Source organism: Culex pipiens, chromosome 1 (assembly GCF_016801865.2).
Source record: "Culex pipiens pallens isolate TS chromosome 1, TS_CPP_V2, whole genome shotgun sequence".
Lineage (NCBI taxonomy): Eukaryota > Metazoa > Arthropoda > Insecta > Diptera > Culicidae > Culex > Culex pipiens.
The window spans coordinates 100,936,859-100,956,341 of NC_068937.1; the positions used below are offsets into that span (position 1 = coordinate 100,936,859).

The following is a 19,483-nucleotide window of genomic DNA, read 5'->3' on the forward strand; positions in this document are numbered from 1 at the left end:
AGAAAAGTTATTGATTTTAGTTGACAGTGTATGAAAGTGTCAAACTTCATTTAAGTACACGCGTAATTGAGCAAACCTACATTTAGGTGTTTTCAGACCTTTCCAAAGTCCAATCGCAACTATGTTGGCTTCCTCGTGTTCTCTAAAGAAGAGGGAGGCACATGTAGTTAATTATGTTGTTAATTACTTGTAGAATTCTTGTGTAAACATCGTTCCAGCGCGAGTCTGGCTGCCGCATTCCCCCTCTCGTTAGAGCCCAGCTGACCCAGATTCACATATCTTCTTGAATATCTCGGGTTGGCAAACTCTTGCCGAGTTGCGTAACTCTGTGGAAATGGCTTTCTTTTTATCGCACAGTAAAAGGGCGTACACGAACAATCCACCACTTGCGGGCAGATGACCAAACTGGTTCGGGAACCATAAATCTCTCCACATTTTTTTTTTCTTTCTCTGAAGAAGCGCACTCCAAACACAATTATGGTCGGTTATGAACATATTTTATCGTTTCGATTTGTGCATTTTCCGCAGCACTACTGTGACTGCTGCTGCCGGCCAGGATTGTGGTGGTGGCAGCTTGCGTTTATGTTTTGCATTCGATTGGGAAACACCACTGTATTGTCATCGGGCGATCCTTGACGTTTTGCCAACTGGAAGTAATTTATCGACGAATCGAGTTGGATTCATGTTTATGTTGCTTAATTTCAGACGAGCGTGTAGACATCTGTCAGAAATTACACGCTGATACCCTCTGAGTCGTTTTAGATAAAGCTGTGCACGATCACTGGAAAAGACTCAATACTGAGTAGAATCGCAACTTTTGCTGCATGGGTTTGTCAACCGTTTCCCTAAATTTTCATCAATTCAGCTCGTAAAGAGTGACGTTCTTCGCCAAGTTCCGGAGATTTTCTATTTTGTCGCTCGTACGCTCTTGGAAGTGTTTCCTCTCAGCAAAAAAAAAAAAAAAAAAGTGTAAACATACACGCTTACCCGCATTTTTCTGGTTGTTCAATCGATTTTAAAATATGCTGCCTGGCTCACACACCACAACCAGAGACCAATCGACGCAGTTAAAATATGGCCACAACGTGGTCCTGGCCTGGGGCCAACCCGTTTTGCTCTTGACGAGAGGTCCCGGCGAAGAGTTGCCAAAACTGTAACCATTCCTCCAACGGAACGGATGTATCGATTGAACGGCAATTTGCAGGCCCGATTTATCACCAATTTGGGGATGCCGCAATTCAAATGTCATTGAACCATAAGTGCTCGCTCCAAGGGGGGGGGGGGGGGGGGTACATCAAGAGTTGGTCGCAATAAACAAGAATTATGGCGCAGAAGTCTTTTTTTATGGCAATTTGGCAGTGCCTGTGGCACGTGGGCGGTGCAAGCTGTTGAATGGATGTAATTTACACATTCGAATTATATTTTGGTAGTTGATGGCTCGTTTGCAGCAAAAGTGATAAAAACTTATGATTGACTCATATTTCGTTAGCTTGTAGCGATGACAGTTCATCAGTGTCGAATATTTGGCAACTTGATATCGTGCAACTTTTGGTTAAGCCTGTCAAAGGTCCGGAATTCCAAACTGGGATGTTTTTGACAGACAAACGAAGCGTCATAGAGTTAACAAACGAAGCGTCATAGAGTTAATAATAAACAAACGAAGCGTCATAGAGTTAATAATAAAAAATGATTTTTTTTTGTAAAGTTTACAAAATTCTAACACGTGACCACATAAATTAACCTCTTCGAGCTCTCCAATAAGAAAAGTACAAAATCCACCAACAACTATTTTTTTCGTCGCCCACAAAACGCAAGGTCGCTTCTGTTTATGTTTACATTCTTCGGCATTGTTGTTGTTTGTCGTTGGCATGCATTCCTTATCGCTCTCACGAGCAACTCTCGCTCTCCGCTCTCACGAAACCCTTGCTAACCGGTTAAACTCCGTTCAACAAACTTATTTTTTACACCCTTCGTATGCGCGTCATTTTACCGGCGTTTGACGACGCCGACGCCCGGGAATGACACCTGATGCGAGAGAGAAAGAGAGAGAGGGCGCAGTGTCATTGTACTCGCTTGTTAGTCCCCGGTGAGCGTTTGTTTTGCTCGCGAGCGTGAGAAAAATACGTTTTTTGTGTTAATTTGAACCAAAAAAAAATCAAATAAAGATTTTCAAATTTTGCAGTGTCACACCCCTCGGCCAACCTAACTGTCAAAGTGACATTAACGCACTGTCAAAATGGCAAGCTTCGTTTGTGACCAAGGGGCGCGCCACTATAACTTTTCCAAACATCTCAAATTTCAAACCATATCCAAACACTGTCAAACCGCGCTATCACAGCCTCTCTGTTTTGGTTTCTCCAGACCCGGCGGTGAGAGCAAAACCCGCACGAGAGAGCCAACCCAACCTTTGTTTACATCGCTTCGCTCTCTCACACAACAGAGAGAGAGAGAGTTGCGCTTGTTTACGTTTTTTTTTCGCTCCAGCCGTAACAGGGCACTGCCAGCAAATGTTTGGTCCCTAAACGTGCCGGGGTTCCCCCGCGGCGTCGTCAGTCTGTCGTTGACAGCCGTGCCGAAACGTACACGATTCTATACGTCGCCGTCGAACAATTTCCGAGTAATCGAGTGACGTTTGCGGGCGCTTAAGCGCGCGCGAGTAATTAAGCTTAGCTGCTGTCAGTTAGTGTAGCAGTGTACTAACCTACTAGGATCGATGTGTGCACTAATGAGCGCGACTTGTAGAATCGTAGCAAGCGGGGGTAATTTACGCGGGATCCACGTGTCGCGCTAGCGACGTATTGCATGTCGCCTAAAGTGTTTTTTACTTTACCGTGTGACGTTTTATTACCACACTAGGCGGTAGAGTTTATTGCTGTAAGTTTGTAAGAGTGATGATCTTCCCCGTAATTAGCGGGTAAGGTTACGTATGAGCAGAGGTGTTGAAAGTGTCAGAGCCGTTCAAAGTGCAAAACTAGAGGTGTAAAAATAAAGCCAAATGGTGGCAAAAGTGAGCGGTTTTAGTGGCAAATCGAATCTATTTTCAAGAATCAATCACACAGCGTACAGCTTAGTGATAGTGCGGGGCTGTCAGTGAGGCGCCGTTAAACGGAGTGTGATGAAAGCTGCGCTCGCCTGCTTTGATGTCGAACCGCGGCGTGATTTGTGATGGAGTTGTGTTGACATGCACGTGAAATGGATGCTGTGAAGAAATTTGATTGGAAAGATGCAGTGGATTACAAGAAATTTTGTTTAATGGACTATCGATGTAGCTGTTAAAAAGGAGACAATCTGAATTCTTCACATTTTTTTGAAATTTTTAAGCAAAAAGTTTTAAAAATTTTGCAAACATTTTTGATTTTTTAAAGCTTTGAGTAAAAATGTGTAAGCGTGTATATTTTCGTGTGATAAACAAACAGCTGTCACTTTTGAAAAACTTCCCGGTACAAAGTATGCACGCTTATTCCAAAACACTCAGTTTTTAAAAATTATTCAGAAATTTGTTTTGAGGCCATATATCAAATTTGGGAAAATTTCTCTCAGAATGTAACGGAAACTGTGTATTTTTGAGAGTTTTTTTTTAATATTTGGATGTTTAACTTCTAAAACATGCTCAACTTTTGTAACAAAATGCTAAGATTTACCGTAACACAAGATTTCTCGTAATCCAACCCAGTGGCAGTGCGTAACCGCAGTGATTTGTCGCAACCTTTGTGCCATTAATTGGATTGAGCGACTTTAACGGGCAGCTCAAAGCAAAAACTTTCCCCAAAAAAGAGGTAAGTCAACTTCCTGCGACTTTATTAGCCCCGGTTATAGCTACTTGTTAAAAGAAATACCCGTCTGGAAGAAAACATCTCATATATCACCCCAAAGGGGCTAACCCGTAAACGGATACTTGATCTACCTGGAGAGCTTCACGCCCTGTTTCCTTTTCATAAAAATACCTTAAAAAATCTTCGAAGATCGGGCTTCGATCGGCGAAGCAGGTTCAAACGTCAACAGCGACAACAAAACGAAACAAAAAATCCAAAACGTGCGCAAGAAAAACATTTAATCATCGCTACAAATCTTTTGTGATTTTTCCCCTCTGATGATTCGTTTCGGTTTTTGGGGCTTTTCCCTTCTCCGTGAGTTAAGGACTGATGTTCAAGACCGAATACGCACCCTCGCCCCTCAACTGTCAAAATGGGATTGCTTAGCTGTCAAAATTGTGCACGATTGTGAGAATTTGCTCTGGTTCTGAGCTAGAAAAATTAAATTACTTTTAGCTGTCAAACTTACACGTTCTGTTAAAGTTCTCAAACTTAAATGTAATGTTTTGATTGTTTACCCAGTTTGTTGTCTCAACTATCAAACTATGTTCAAAGAAGTCATACTTTCCTGGCGCATCGTGCCGCTTCGCGGCGAAGGTCAAACACAGCAACGAACGAGAAGAATCGGGCAAACCTGCTGGAAAGACACACAACAACAAAAAACGAACAACATTGCGCATAAATATTAAAGCATGATCGTAAAGAACGAAATATTTGAACACGACGAAGAAGAGGAGCGAGCGAGCATCCCCGGGATTCCTCACTCTCGCGGTGTGTTCTTGACGTGTACACACGCACTTTGCTTCGAGGAGTGATTTCTTCATCGTTTGTTCGACGACCGGGTTTTTGGAGGAGAATTATAAGGCGGGAGCCCAATTATTGGCCGTGTACAATCTAATTATTGGCCGCTCCGTCGAAAAACAATGAAGCTAAACGAGCGTTGAACCAATTTCGGGTTAGCGACGCCGATTTTTCGCTAACGGCGACCGACATCGAGCCCGACAAGGTGCCCGACGGGGTGTTGTCAAAGGTACACGGTGACGGCAATGTAGCCATTTAATGGGTTGAAGTTTATTTTGCTGCAATGGATTCCTTTCATGTGGAATGGTTTTTGCTGAACCGATTGACACTCGCACAATGCGAAGATGTCAAAAATACACGCTAAAAGAAACTATTTAGTTTGATTGGAATAGGACACAAAAACGTCAGATTTTTGTAAATCTGAAACGTGCCTAAGAACCTCGTATCTTAGCAAGCATAGTTTTTGATTGAAAACAGATGTACATTCCGACAGTTAACCCAACATGCCAAACTGCACGCTGCCAGAAACATAGTCACTTTATGAGTTATATCGTATCCATTTCTACAGTGGGCTATAAAAGGGCCCTTTCTTTCCGATTGCAACATTCCGCCTCGGTAACCCACGCAATCTGTCAGTTTTCCTGTCTTTCTTTTCTTTTTGTCTCTGTCTAATTCGACGGTGAACTCACTCCTATTGTTGTTACTGGCACCAGCAGCAACCCTAAACTTTTGTGCATCAGGGAGGGAGTAACTTTGGCTGCACCATTTTTTACGACCACGACACGATGTGCCATCGTCCTACGCGGGACGTTACTCGTTGACCCTGTCAGTTCCGGATATTTTTTTGTTTGCTGGCAACACTGGCAGTAATTTGACAACTTTGTACGCTGAGCTTAACAAAAGAAATAAAAAAAACATTTAAGTTTTTGAAAACTTAACTCTGATTGGCAACACTGACCGTTTGACAGCAGTGCACGCTGAACTCAATCTAGCTCAATTTAACTTTTTATAACCCAACTTTCAAGGAACTTCTGTCCTCAAATGGTTTGCCGCAGTCGTAAATTCGCGTAACCTACGCTTAGTTAGTCGAGTTTTGTCTTATCTAGAAACCTTCGTCGCAGCAGCAACAGCATTTTGTGGTCCAAGATTAAGCAGTCCCACGCATAATCTAGCCCCCAGTTATGCGCCGCCTCAGTAATGCAGATCAATCTGGACCACGGAACCGCGACGGGGGTTGTTTTGTCTCACCGCGCTTCCGGGAATGGAAACATCGCGTCCAAAAACGGTGAAAACTGTCCGATTAGGGCATCCCGATAAACAGATGATATCAATTTCAGGGCGCGCTCTTTTTTTCTACAACAGTCGAGGGAGGTTTGCAAGATTAATGGTTTGGGTTCAGTTGGTTACCCAAAAAAGGGAACGCCACCACCAACTGGTCTCAGGGCATTGTTTGGGAAAATTTCTAATCACGCGTAGCGGGAATCATTCGCATTTGAATATTCATTCAATGGCAATTATGACTGCGACGAATTGAGCGTGTAACAACAGGTATTAAGGGGTACACGCACAAAAGAAAGTATGCGTTGGCGAAGGGCACGGCCCGACGGGGTCACGAGCTCCGAGGGTCACTTTGCGACCCCAGTTTTGATATTCCTTGATGAGTGATTGTATGAAAACAAATACGCTCATCCAAAACCACTCGGATTTGTCAAAACAGAATCCACTCTGAATAAAGTGAAGCAAATGTCAGATCTGGATGAAATTTACGTACATCTGGGTACTTTTCACTCAGTTTTCATTGCATTCTGAATGCACCTTTCTCAAATTTGACTATTACCACATTTACTCATTGTTGACTTGAACTGAGTGAATTTGAACGTGCGTGTACACTCAAAATCAGAAGTGCCCCTCAAAAAGGGTTTATCTACCCTTTATCTGTCATCAAAAGGAAAACAAACCATTTTTAAGGGTTACTTTCACCCTTTTTTTCAAGTTTACCGGTAGTTACCTTTTGCAAAAGGGTATCGACGTGTAAGCTTGAAAAAAAAGGGTGGAAGTAACTCTCAAAAAGGGTTTGTTTACCTTGTGTTGACAGATAAATGGTAGAAAGAACCCTTTTCGGGGGGTACTTCTGATTTTGAGTGTAGATTTGCAAAAGAGTGTTTAACAGTGTATTACACGTTGAATGGAGCAAAAAAAAAGAAATGCCAATATACCTATGAAATGTGATTTCGGTAATTCTCTATCTTTTTGTTTTTCATTCAACTAACTTAAACAGTTGTTTGAAGCTTTCTTACCACGCTAAAAGAAGTGATTGTCATAATGTACCTACACGCACATCCAAAACCACCCAGTTTTCGTTAAAACTGAACCTATTCAGGAGAACAGCAAATGTGGAGTGAATTTTACTTATAGTTCAACGAAAATTTAGTGATATTCACCATGATCAAATCTGAGTAAAATTTACCCAATTCTGACATATGTCTCATTTACTCATTTTCGAGCAGTTTCAGAAGAATCTGAGTGCTTTAGTTTTAAAGTGTTTGTATGGAAAATTAAAATAATCCCAAGCTGTCACAATTTGACAGTTATGTTGTACACGGTTGAAGAATTCTAAGTTGTTTTTGCCATATTTCGAGCTTCTTCAGTCCCAAAATTTCAAACTTTCGGCTCCCAACGAGTCCACCTCAAACGGGTGTGTCGTTCGAACTGCCGGTCAGCTGATCCCGCTATGCGAGTCCGGCTCAGCTGGAGCAATCCCACACCCAACCCTGCCCGATTCCTCCAGATTGTCCAATTCTTGGTCGTTAAATTTGTTGTCAATCAAAAATAACCAGCGGAACAGCGGAGCGCAGTATAAACATGCGTAAAACCTAACCTCCAAAGAGATAGCTATTAATTTAGTTCTTCTTCCCCTTCTCTCCCTATCTGTTTCGGGCTTTGGCGGGAGTTGCATCGGTTATTGTCGTGTAAAACATGTGCTTTCTCATGTTTTGAAGACTTCTGGGGTTGGGGCAATCGACACAAAATGCTTCATACAACACACAACAGCAAAACCCTAAGTGACGCCGCCGCGCTGCTGTTAAGGCGTAAGGTCTCTCCTCCCTCGAATGATATCCCGCATCGGGCACGGGCACGAGGAGCGTTGATTACGATGATTAATTCTAGGAAATTTCAAAGACCCAACCAGAAATCAAGCTCCGAGGGGGAATCGGTTGTGAGGGACGGGAAAGAAAACATAGTTGGGAGCCCCCGAAGAAAATTAATTACGCTTTCAACATTCTTTCGTCGGAGACGTGACTGGAAAGTGCTTAAGAAAGCGCGGTGACCACTGGCGATATCGCGAATTGACAGCGCTTTTCCGTCTTTTTTTCTCTGACTCTCTCTGTTGTTTGTGGTACAAGAGGAAGGTACAAAACGCACCGCAAAAGGGTCCAAAACAATAGAGGGAAGGAGGGAATCGGGACAGGAAGAATGACGCCCCCGGTAGTGTTGTTCCAGACTGGGCGATCTTGATACATTTGTCGCTGTATTAAGCTTATCTGCGTTTAGCGTGTACGCGACAGTTGGCAGCTGTCAAAATACGTTCAGAATTCTGCACGTTCAGTTGATACTACAAAGAATGTTTCGATCTCAATCTTTTCAAGCTGTCAAATTCGTCAAAGTTCATCGACCTCACCCAACTACTTTGCGTACCTTCATCAAGATATAGATTTCAGTCCAGTGAACCGCGACAAACATAAATGGGTAGGTGCAACAAATACGCACCCGATTCGCCGTCGTCGTCGTCGATGTCCCATTTATGGTCTGATGGGAGATGAACGCCCGTTCCCACCAGCCAGCTGTCACCGCGCTACTAATAACAATAATAATTGACAATTAGTCCAAGACCCGAACCGACGACCACGCGAGCTCGATGCGTGGGCCCAGTTTTATTGTGTTCAGGTCGATTCGACGGTGAAAAGTGAGCTCGTATTTAGATGAGCTATTAATTTTATCTTCTTTTTATGCTTTTGGGAAGGGTGGAGTCGGCTAAAGTTTGGATCAGAATGTCACATTTGCATTTGAAAGTGTAATTAACTCGTGTTACACATGAATTATTCATGATAAAAAATAGATTTCATCAAAACTGGGTTGAAACTCAACATATGTCAAAATATACACTTAAGTATATAAACAAAAAATGCAAATGTCAAAACTGCACGCTTAATAAATGCGAAGCTGGACAGTTTGAGTTGGTTTTGATTAGTTCAATGTTTATCAACTTAAAGGTAACGTCAAGACAAACTGTCAAAAAACGATCCAATTTCACCCACTTCCACCCCGAGTCTGCGTGGGTGCAACACGGTAAAAGTTTTCGCACCAATCAGCACATAAAATCGAAACAATTTATGATCGATGATCGATCAATTCAAATCGAATAAAGACATTAACGCGCTTCGCATTGACTTGCTTATTTGGGTCCGCCGACGACCGTCTTGATGAATATTCACACAATACCTAGCGGTACAAGTTAATTACCAATTCCGCCCGAAACCCGGACGCACCCGCTGTTTGATGGTCAATACGCCCATTCGGGTGGACCGTAAATGGGAGCATCCGGTCAGTCGGTCCCCGAAACTGTCACTCGAAACTCACCTGTGTGTCGGAAGTGGCAAAGCCGCCCCCGAAAAAGGGCCGAATAATAGACACTTGAGCAAAGGACAAATTATTTACCCTGCCTTGTAAAATCACTGCAGCTTTGCGGCTATGACATAAATTATTCATGTGACAGATTGGGCCCTTTGGGTTTGTTTACAAGTGCGCGCTCAGCATTTATGACAACGAGCTTTTAATTTCCCGTAAACACGCGATAGCCCTGAAAACAAAGCACGCGGTGCGACTGACAGTTTGTCGCGGCTATTCAACCCAAATTTGTGTTGGTGGAAATCAGCGTGTACGCGACGCGTCACGTTTAGAGATCCTAAATAGGGAGACTGGTCGAAGTGAATTTGACGTACCCAAACAGACACGAGTTTGACGTATCCTAACGAGCATTTGCCTTTACGCCCAGCAAAACTTATCAGTGTTGCCAAGCTCAAAACATACGTTGCCAGATCAATTTAGCAATCTTAGACCAGTCTCCCTATTTAGGATCTCTAGTCACGTTGGGCGTGTGACAGCTTCGCCAAACAATTTCAATTATTGAGCAAATGGAAGCTGAAATTTTCTAGTTTGTGGCTAACGCGCGGCCCAAACAAATCCGATTGATTGCACTCATGCGGCCCCCTTCGCAGATGAATTGCATGAGTGCACATCAGTTGAGCTGGAGCGATTAAATTTGAAATTGATTGCGGATTAGTCGAACCTGTAGTGGTTATGACTAGGATTTTTGCATTTGTTTTGCAATTAATGATTGATTTGAATCTCGCACTCGCTGGGAAGTGATTGCTTTTTATGGAGATCATTCCTCTGTTAAACAATTTTGATTAGTTTCGAATGAATAGAGTTAACACTACGATAGCTGTCAAAATTACACGTTCAACAGAACTGGCGAATATTGCATTAAGAAAGTGTCAATTTACACAGCGAACAAAAATTAGGCAGTTTTGGGTATGAATTCAACTCAAAGGTTAGATTTCACAACAATATGATGTTTACTATTTTCATCGCTATTTTTTAGGTTATGTTTGAAACCCTATCGTTAACCCTAATCGTTAAAGTCACATGACCCATTCGAAAAGTCACCACTCAAGTCATTTGACCAAAATTTGACGCTAACCATCGCTGGCCCGGCAAATTGCCGTTCTTCGCAAGTACTTGCGGCCAAACCTGGTAAGGTGGAGAAATTTGCATTCCTCGTTAGGCCAAATGACCACCACCCATGATTGACTGCTGCTTGGAAGGGATCAATCCGGCGGCCAAAGGTTTGTGTTTTTGTGCGTGGTTTTGGGGACTCTTACGGGATTTGAGCGCGCAAAAAAGACGCCACAGAGATGAAGACGACGGACATGTGATTACGCGTCTTTCGAGTCTTTACGGGAATTCAATTGGACACGGAAAGATTGAAAAGAAAAGAACCTAAATTTGGTTAGGTACTCAAAAATAGGTATAGTGCCGAACTGTCAAACTACACGCTTACGCGAATATGCGGTTTTTTGAGTTTAATCCACTTTTGCTGCATGGGTTCGCACTCAACTTTACGTTTTCCGTCTTGTCGGCGTCATGATGGACGACTAAGATATTGGGAGGGGTCACAACCGCGTACGTCGTCGTCAGAGTCGATGACAATTTTCGTAGGTTTATCGCAACTGTCGGATCTCCACGCACACAAGGGTTAGGGTGGTTCTGCGTCACCGGTTTCGCCGGCACCGTTAGAGAGCCACCCAAAATCAAGCAAAAAAAAAAAAAACGCGCATCCACTGAATACTAACGAGAGTCGCTCGAGCGCAACCCGAAAGAATGTTCGACGAGCGGGAAGTGATCGTTTTCTGAATGGCACTTCTAAAGCCGCTGCCGGCGTGGTGCGTTACGCCTGCGAAGAAGCGCGGTCATTAACTCATAAAAGAGAGGTTCCGAACCGGTTCTGGTGGGTTGGCGTTCTGACCCGAGAGATCTTGGCAATCCGATACCGGCTCGAGTCGATCGAATTTCAGCGAACAAAAACGGCCAATTTGCTAATCCGACTCGGAGAGACGGTCAGAATTTGAGCGGGGCCATTAGCGAGAAAGGATTAACATTAAACGTTTGTGCTAAAATTTTAATCCAGCCGCTCGACGACGACGACGGCAAACTGTGCGGTAAATGTCGAGATTTTCGATAAACAATTTGCGAATCTGTCGAACGAGCTGTCATGCGGCGGGAACCGCGGTCATTGCGTTGCGGAGTCGGCTAATTGAAGTCGATTGAATCGACTTTGGCTCGCTAAGGTACCCCTAGAAGCGACTGGGAATCGTTGACAGTTGACAGATTGACAGAATTTTTGACAGTTGACAGATTATTATTGACATTCCTGTATAACCTAGACACTCATTTCAAATCATTCAAATTTCGTCAAAATAGCACTTACTCTAAATTGAGTAAAGAAGGCATCTGTCAGATTTGAGTAAATTTAACTCAAAAATGTAAACAAACCTCACGCCGGGTCGCGGTTCACCAGTTCACAAGTAGTCTTGCCAGCAATCAAGGCATAATCCAATTTAGCCAGTGAACAAAAAGGTGCATAACTCAATTGTATTGTTTGTTGCCGTTGCATACCTTCCTCTTCCGTGGGTGGTTTGCTCAGATCTGTCGCCGCCATTGTCGCGCGATCTCGTTACATCGTCAAACAAATCACGTTCAGCGCCATGTTTGAATGCAATTTGTCGCGGTTGCATCACCACCGCCGCAGTACCTTACAGTGTACTATCTTGCTCATCTACTGCGAGGACGGAGCTGCACAGTTCTGCACTAAATTGCTTCGACTTTGGCGCACAAATAGAGTGTTGCTTTGAAAATAAGTGAGAATTTGAGTTATGAACATTTTAATAAATAATTATTAAAATCTGCAGCTTTTGTATTTATGTAAACATCTTTGCACCTTATCAACTTGACTTTTTTGACAGCAAGAGTTACGATGCTCAATTTTCGTCAAAATCGAACCTACCCAGAAATGGGTAGGTGGGGAAATGGTTATATTTGGATGAGTAAATTGTTTGAAATTTACCCAAATCTGAGTGACAATCGCCAAATCTGACATTTGACCCATTTATTTATGTATGAGTAAGTTCGGTGTAAACCAAAGCTAAGTGATACCATCCTAACGATGGCTGTAACACAGTTCAATGACGACAACGGTGGCACATCGTGCCAGTCACGTTAGGGTCCACGTGCTAATTGTGAAACGTGGTGACTTCATTAGTTCTAATTGCACATAGACGAAGTCGTCATCGTCATCATCAGCATCATCCCTCCACTCCAGTCGACTTATTTGGATAATTTGAAGAGACAAAAGACTTGCGAAAAAAAGCCAAACTAAATAAACTCATCTATTTTGGCTCGTAAACTTTGCCAAAGTAGGAAGATTCGTCATTTCCAGCGTTGGTCTTGGGCAATCTATTGGAGAACTTTTATTTTTTCATGTGGCACAGCGCAAGCAGACTAGAAAAATTCCCATTAAAAACAGATGCGCATTAAAAATAAAACCCCTCTCGATCGTTACTTACTCGGAGGGGCTACCCAGAATTGAGGAGGCAGCCTTGGATTGAGAATTTCGATGAAACTCGCAAAGTTTCCATTTAGATAAGCGCCAGCCTGACCTTTCAGCTGTGTTGTTTCTGGTCGAACTTCATTTTAAACAGATGCCGCATTAATTCGATCAGGACAAGCGTGAATTAATTGAAAACGTCATTTTGTCACTTCCCTCAGTGCGAAATCAAAAAAATTACGCCAACAAACAAACAACCAGAAAAAAGACTAAAAATTAAGAACAAAATAAGTCAAAATCGAAAAACTGGCATCACTGCACTGCTTAAATGTCAAAAATATACACGCTTATTCAAGTAAAGTTAGAAAATGTTATGTTTTTGCTAGAATTTAACGAGTCAATCTTACTCAATTTTGAGTACAACCATGTTTTTGAGTTTGTTATTGTCTTTGAGTTGTCAGACCACAATTGTCATTTTACAATCTACAAGTCCGTCCTGACCCAGTTTCTTATTACTACTCCATATTAAAAACCAAAAAGGGTCATCCTTAAGTGGCGTCACTTCAAGCTGTGCTGTTGACATATTTTTTCCAGCCCACCCTTGTCCATCAACACTTGTGTCTCAGACACATTAACCCACACAACCACAACAATGTCTGTTATAGATTGTTTTATATGCGACTTTTATTTATAACAGCGATACAGAGAAAAAAAAAGACGTGCGCGGGGATAATTGATGCGCATTTTTATAAATAAATTTCCTGCTGCTGGACTGAACGAGTGCAGCACTGCCGTCTGGCGTCTGGAGAAGAAGAAAAAGAATAAGGAAAAAAAAGGTTTAGGAAAAATTAAATTTGGAAATCAGATCCTAGTTTTTTTGCGCTGTCAATTGTGAGCGATGACAGCGCGCGCGCGTTGAAAAGGGCGCGAGTTGATGGAGTGGACGTTTTGTGAAATTTAATATATTGTTGTTGTTGTCGATGACAACAGAGCAAAACATGGATTTAATTAGTTGAAATTTCCAGACCTAATCTCAATTTAAAATAAGACTTTTTTACTCGCTAATATGAGACTTTTTTAGTTCTTCAATCCTCATTGTGACAAAATTGAATCACCTTAAATAAAAAATACATTTGAGTAATATTCCATAACTTGCCGAACGTCAAAATTACACGCTTATTTTGAAATAGCTGGAATTTTGGAAAATTTCAAATTTGAAGGCCACGTGGTTTATGCACTATCCCTTATGTCACCACTGCATGCAAAAATTATATAATTATATTTTGAATTTGCCAAATTTTACTAAATTAACCCTTTCAGGCCTGATAGGTCATATAAGACCCAAAAATCAAAATTTTCAAAAGTAGCCTATAATTTTCGTATGGTCCTCAGGATCATTTTCCCATCATCAATTTTTTTTAAATTCTGGCCTGAAAGGGTTAAATTGATTGTCAGAACTACACGTTTATTTAAAATAGTGAAGATTTAGGTTAATTCCTAAATTTTATTAAAAAAATATTTGATTGATATCAAAATCATTAAAATGATCTGACTAGAGTCAAATTCGTTTAGATTCTACATTTCAGTTTATCCATTTTAGCGCGAAGAATGTCAACACAATATGGTTTTAGTTATAGTTTGGGTATGTTTGGTATTTTAACCTTAATTATGTCATATTTGACCGAAATGAAATGTTAATTCTTAAAAAAATCACGCAATTGTTTTTGTTGTTGACAAAATCATCTTAATTCCAACACTACACGCACGTTCAAAATCACTCAGTTTTCGTCAAAACCGAGCATACTCAGAAATGAGTAAAGGGGGCATCTGTCAGTGAATTTCACACAGATCTGGGTGTATATCACTCATTTTCCGTGGAATTGTGAGTGAAAATCACTCAAATCTGACAGATACACCCTTTACTCATTTCCTAGCAGGTTCGGTTTTGACGAAAACTGAGTGATTTTAAACGTGCGGGTACATTATTTCAAGATTTAGTTAAATATTTTTATTCAAATTTGACACAAAAATGCTTTCTAGTCGAAAATTTACCAAGATGCTCAACAATGAGCATGCGTAATGTCAACACAACACGTTCACGCAAAACAGTTACGATTTGGGTAGAGTTTATTTTTAAAAATATTTTTTTTATTGCTTCACTTTTAACAAGTTTTGGCCAGTTGATGAATTTCTTCCTTTTTCGTCACACCACATTCATCAGAAAAGCTTTGTTTCATCGAACATGGTCAAACTGAATGGAAACAAATGTTCCGGGAGCAAACTTTCCACTCGATCGCTCATTCCAGCATGACTTCCCAAAATTCCTCAAATTCCTCCTCTCGTCAGCCCTCAATTCTCAGCACCAAAGAGATGCTAATTTGAGGTTCTCTTCTTTCGTGCGTTTGTTTGTTTGTTTTCTGTCATGTCATCGCCATTGATTCTCTCGATGTGTCAAATGTACACGCTAAAGTCAGAGTCCTCAGATTTGTTTAGTTTGAACTTGCATGTAGATTTTTTTTTAAATTTGCATTTTTGTTGTGGTTTATAAGCCAATTGGTACTTAATCACCTTCTAATCCAATCTCAAAATCTCCAAAAATCTTCGGGAGCCCCCCTTTGAGTCTAGTTCTAGCACTGATTACTGATCAAACATGCCCGATAGCATAGCGTGTTTCGGTGTCGTACGGTGCCGTGCGTTGTCTCTGCCCATACAACCTACAAACATTTACGACGACCCCTAACAAGAACCTCTCAACGGTGCCCCCCAAATCACACCTTCTGAAAGGCCCATCCCGTCTAGAGGTGATAATGGGTCGGCAAGCAAATCTTCAATCTCCAAAATGAGCGTCGGTCGTCGTCGTCGTTTGTCGAAAAATTTGTCCGTCATCGCAAGATTGAGAACTGCCTGGCGAGGTGAGAACAAATCAGAGGCCCAGCCAAAACTTGCTATAAGCCAGGGATGCCACATTTGAAGATTTTCGAGCACAGGCTCAATGCTCAAACGTATTGTTTTGCCATGTTATTCGATGATTTTTAATTAAATGAATAACTCACGAAAAAGATAACAATTTTTTGCTTGTTTTGCCAAAAACAGATTTGTGAAATATTATTTTGCCATCAAGTTAAACTCATTTGCGTTTTTGTGATGTGCCCGAAAATCTTCAAAATCTGGCATGCCTGCTATAAGCTTGGGCCGGAGTGACACTGGACGGCGAAAAATGTCAAGTTTTGCGTTAGGTCTACCTGAAAAAATAAACATAGTTTTGTTTAAAATGCTTCTAAGCACTAACTGTCAGCATGATATCGGCACTAAACCAGCTTTAAGTGCTTATCAGCACTAAATCGAAAATGTTCAAATGTTCACCAACCAGTGTAACTCAGCTCAAGTCTGTGTTCGGTTCTGGCGAAGATAATCTGATTATGAGCTACGGCCGAAACCAAAACGGATGAGGTTTTGACCCTTGCCTCAGCCCATCTAAAAAGGTGATGGTAATAAATTGCCACGGATCATGGGAATTTTGCAGGTGTCTGCCTGTGGCTGCTTTTGATCGAAAAAGAGTTGAGGAGTCGATTGCGTGAAACCAAAAGCGGCAAGCAGCAGAAGTGACGTGCGTTCATGCGTGAGGATTATTGTGATTAGTTTTGGACGAGGTTTGGTCGGAGAGTGCCAAAAACAGGTCGGCCGAGAAGGCGTTTCTTGGGGAGGGACGGTGGTGATTCTAGTGTGAATGTGAGGGGGGAGGGGATTAATTTAGCTTGAATTAGAAGGTTGTGTTTGAATTATAATTTGAGCGTGATATTTTAAACTTTTGACATAGGTAAGCAGCAGAGATATTTTTACAGAAATGTATCCGCGTATTTTTTTTAACATTTTGGGTAGTTATTTAAAAAAAAACACGTCCGAAAATCAATGGAACAAATTCAATGTGTGATGCTGCTTTGTTGTCCACATAGTCTTTGTTAGTGTTAGTGTCAACAACCTGATATTGGTTTAAAAATTACAAGATTTCATATTTGCTACTAGACATCACGTTTGGCTTGATATTGAGCCAACATAAAGTTTATCAAAAACCTGGTAACTTTTTGAAAGTGGCAGCTGTTCGTTAGAATCAGTACGCTCAACCAAATTAATAATTATTTGAGTAGTAAATTTATCCAGTTACAACTTTTCACTGCGGTTAGAACGCCATTTTAGCAAAAAACGAACCTTCATCATATTGTTACATATCCTTTTTCAATCTCAGTGCTTTTTTATTGTTACTATATCTTTTGTTTTGTTTTTGTAGAAGGAAAGAAATAAGAAAGGACAAAAATTCAAAATGACAAAAGTTCGATAGGACAATATGTCAAATAATGCATGTCAAATGTGTAAAAAAAATAAAAAATGTAGTTTTCCCAAAAAGAATCCATTACTTGCCGATCTTAAAAAAGTATTTAAAAGGTTTTCATATGTTTTTGTTAGGCTTTCATTCATTGTTTTAACTGTTTTGCCCAATCTGATTTGTTAAAAAATCCACTTCAACCTTTTGCCTTTTAAACTTTTGCCGTTCAATATTTTTTCCAACTTTTGTCCGTCGACCAATCAGTATTTTTTTGTAATTTGATTTGTTTTTTTTTTTTCATTCTAAAAGATGTTTTCAGTGGGAGTAAAAAATCATTAAGTTCGAATCTGATAGTGGCGAGAAGGGTCTACATTTTTATCTATCTATTGACACATTCTCCGGCAATGTACACCTTAGGATGAAATTTTGAAAAGCGTGCATGAGCTATTTGGATATTTTTCCTCGATTCTAGACTACTTGAAGCTTCAAAAATCATGGTTTTCATTAATTGATCATTTGAATATCATTATGTACAAGTTGGTTTAGTTATGCATCAATTCTTGTTAAAATCATAATTTTAAAACATTTTTCTAAAAACTCCTGGTTTTCAGCGAAATAAAATCCAAAAGTTATTCTTTTGATTGCATTTTGTAGGTTTTTAGTTGTAAACGGAAATGTCATGGGTTTGCAGTTTATCTTAAGTTAAGTATTTTTTCAAACTAGTGTAAGTTTACCATTTTATTGCGTTGCAACGTCACGAAAAAGGGACATTTGTTTATGTCAACAAAAAACTAAACATTTAATCATTTTGATATTTCGGATGCTCTTTGTACTTAGAAAGAGCTTTCAAATGCAACCAAGAGCGATTTAATTGGTTGTCTAGATCCAAAGTTACAACAGGTTTAAGTTTGCGTTGCAACGTCACGAAATTTTAAATCATGTTGGTCACATGGCAAAAAAAGTGTATGCGTAGTTGGTTGTTGAAGATAAAGGGATACTAAATATTATATATTTTTGATATAATGTTTCCGAGCATATTTACTGAAGAATTGTACATGGGTCATCCACAAATTCCGTCACTTAAGTTTGTATGCAACTCGAAAAAAAAGTATTTTATGAAACTTGTTGAACAAATCAAAATAGACCGATGTTCACAAGGGGGAAAAATTCTAAAACTTTCAAAAAAGTAATCACGTGGTTACTGGATGGCCCCTTTATGATAAACTGATTTACGTGAGGGTTCATTCTAATACAACGCAACGATTTTTTTTTATCCCACACCCTTAAGTAAGTCAAATTACGGTGAAATTCATTAAACAATAAAAATCACGTGATTCGATTGTTTTTTTTTTACAAACTTTTGTCACTCTGTTGTTGGACGAACCCTTACTTAAATAAGTTGTATGCAACGTTTAGTTGTTCGCAATTAAAAATGTTATGTTGCGCAGGTAAACAGTTTTATTATTTCCTCAAATTTAATTTAAAAAGCACAAAAGTCAACAAAATAAGTAACGTTGTTTGCAGATCACCCCTTAGGGGCCATGAACAAACGAACAAACGGCACTTTATTTATAAATTTCAGCCCTCCTTAAAACTTTGAAGCTCCTTACCTCCCTTCTAAAACTTCCACGTGTTTTGTAAATTGCCCAAAACCATTAAAATATTTAGGGAGCGTTCTTGCAATACGTTACAAAATATTTATAATTTTAGACCCCCGCTACCCCCTGGTAATACATTTCCGATACACTTTTTTTTTGTATAAATCCTAGAACCCTCCCCCCTCCCCCTTGATATTACGCCGTTACGTAATGCATGGACGTTCCGTTACATGGATAGAGGACGGGAGGGGGGGGGTCTAACTGCTACTGTGAAAGCGGTATAGGGAGAGGGAGGGGGTCTAACATGGGCGGGCCAATCAATTCACATGTCCTTGTACTGTCTATTGATGTCTTATAATCAAATCTTAACCTACAGTTGTTCAGCCTAACTAAAACTAGATTTATTTTGAAACTAAAATTTCGTGACGTTGCAACGCAACGAAAAACCTTGTTTTCAAAAACAGAGCGTTGCAACGTCACGAAATGTAAGTGGTCTTTAAAAATCGAGGTTTATTTTTTTCGAAAAACTAATGATTGCATTCGATTTGTAGGCCAATTTTACACTAAAAATGCAAGAAGAACTTCAAATTTATCGTTTTACAGAGCAGAGTTAATGGCGAAACATGAATTGGGTCAGGATTGAGAAAAAGTCACGCGTTGCAACGTCACGCTACATATTCCCCTCTCAAAAATAGAATATTCGCTTAATGTTTCAATATTGTTTCTTATAGGAAATTTAATGTACTTTCCGAACCTGTAATAACATATGTACCTTTTCAATGTAATT

General features: G+C 40.4%; 1 protein-coding gene across 1 annotated transcript in view; it reads left to right on the forward strand.

The window, feature by feature from the left end:
- The first annotated feature begins 2,575 nt into the window (after positions 1-2,575).
- LOC120424769 (uncharacterized) overlaps positions 2,576-19,483 on the forward strand; it is a 426,898-nt gene continuing 409,990 nt past the window's right edge. Inside the window, exons 1-2 of the mRNA XM_052706009.1 lie at positions 2,576-2,874; positions 3,674-3,776. The gene's annotated coding sequence lies outside the window, so the exon portion shown is untranslated. The remainder of the gene's footprint in view (positions 2,875-3,673; positions 3,777-19,483) is intronic.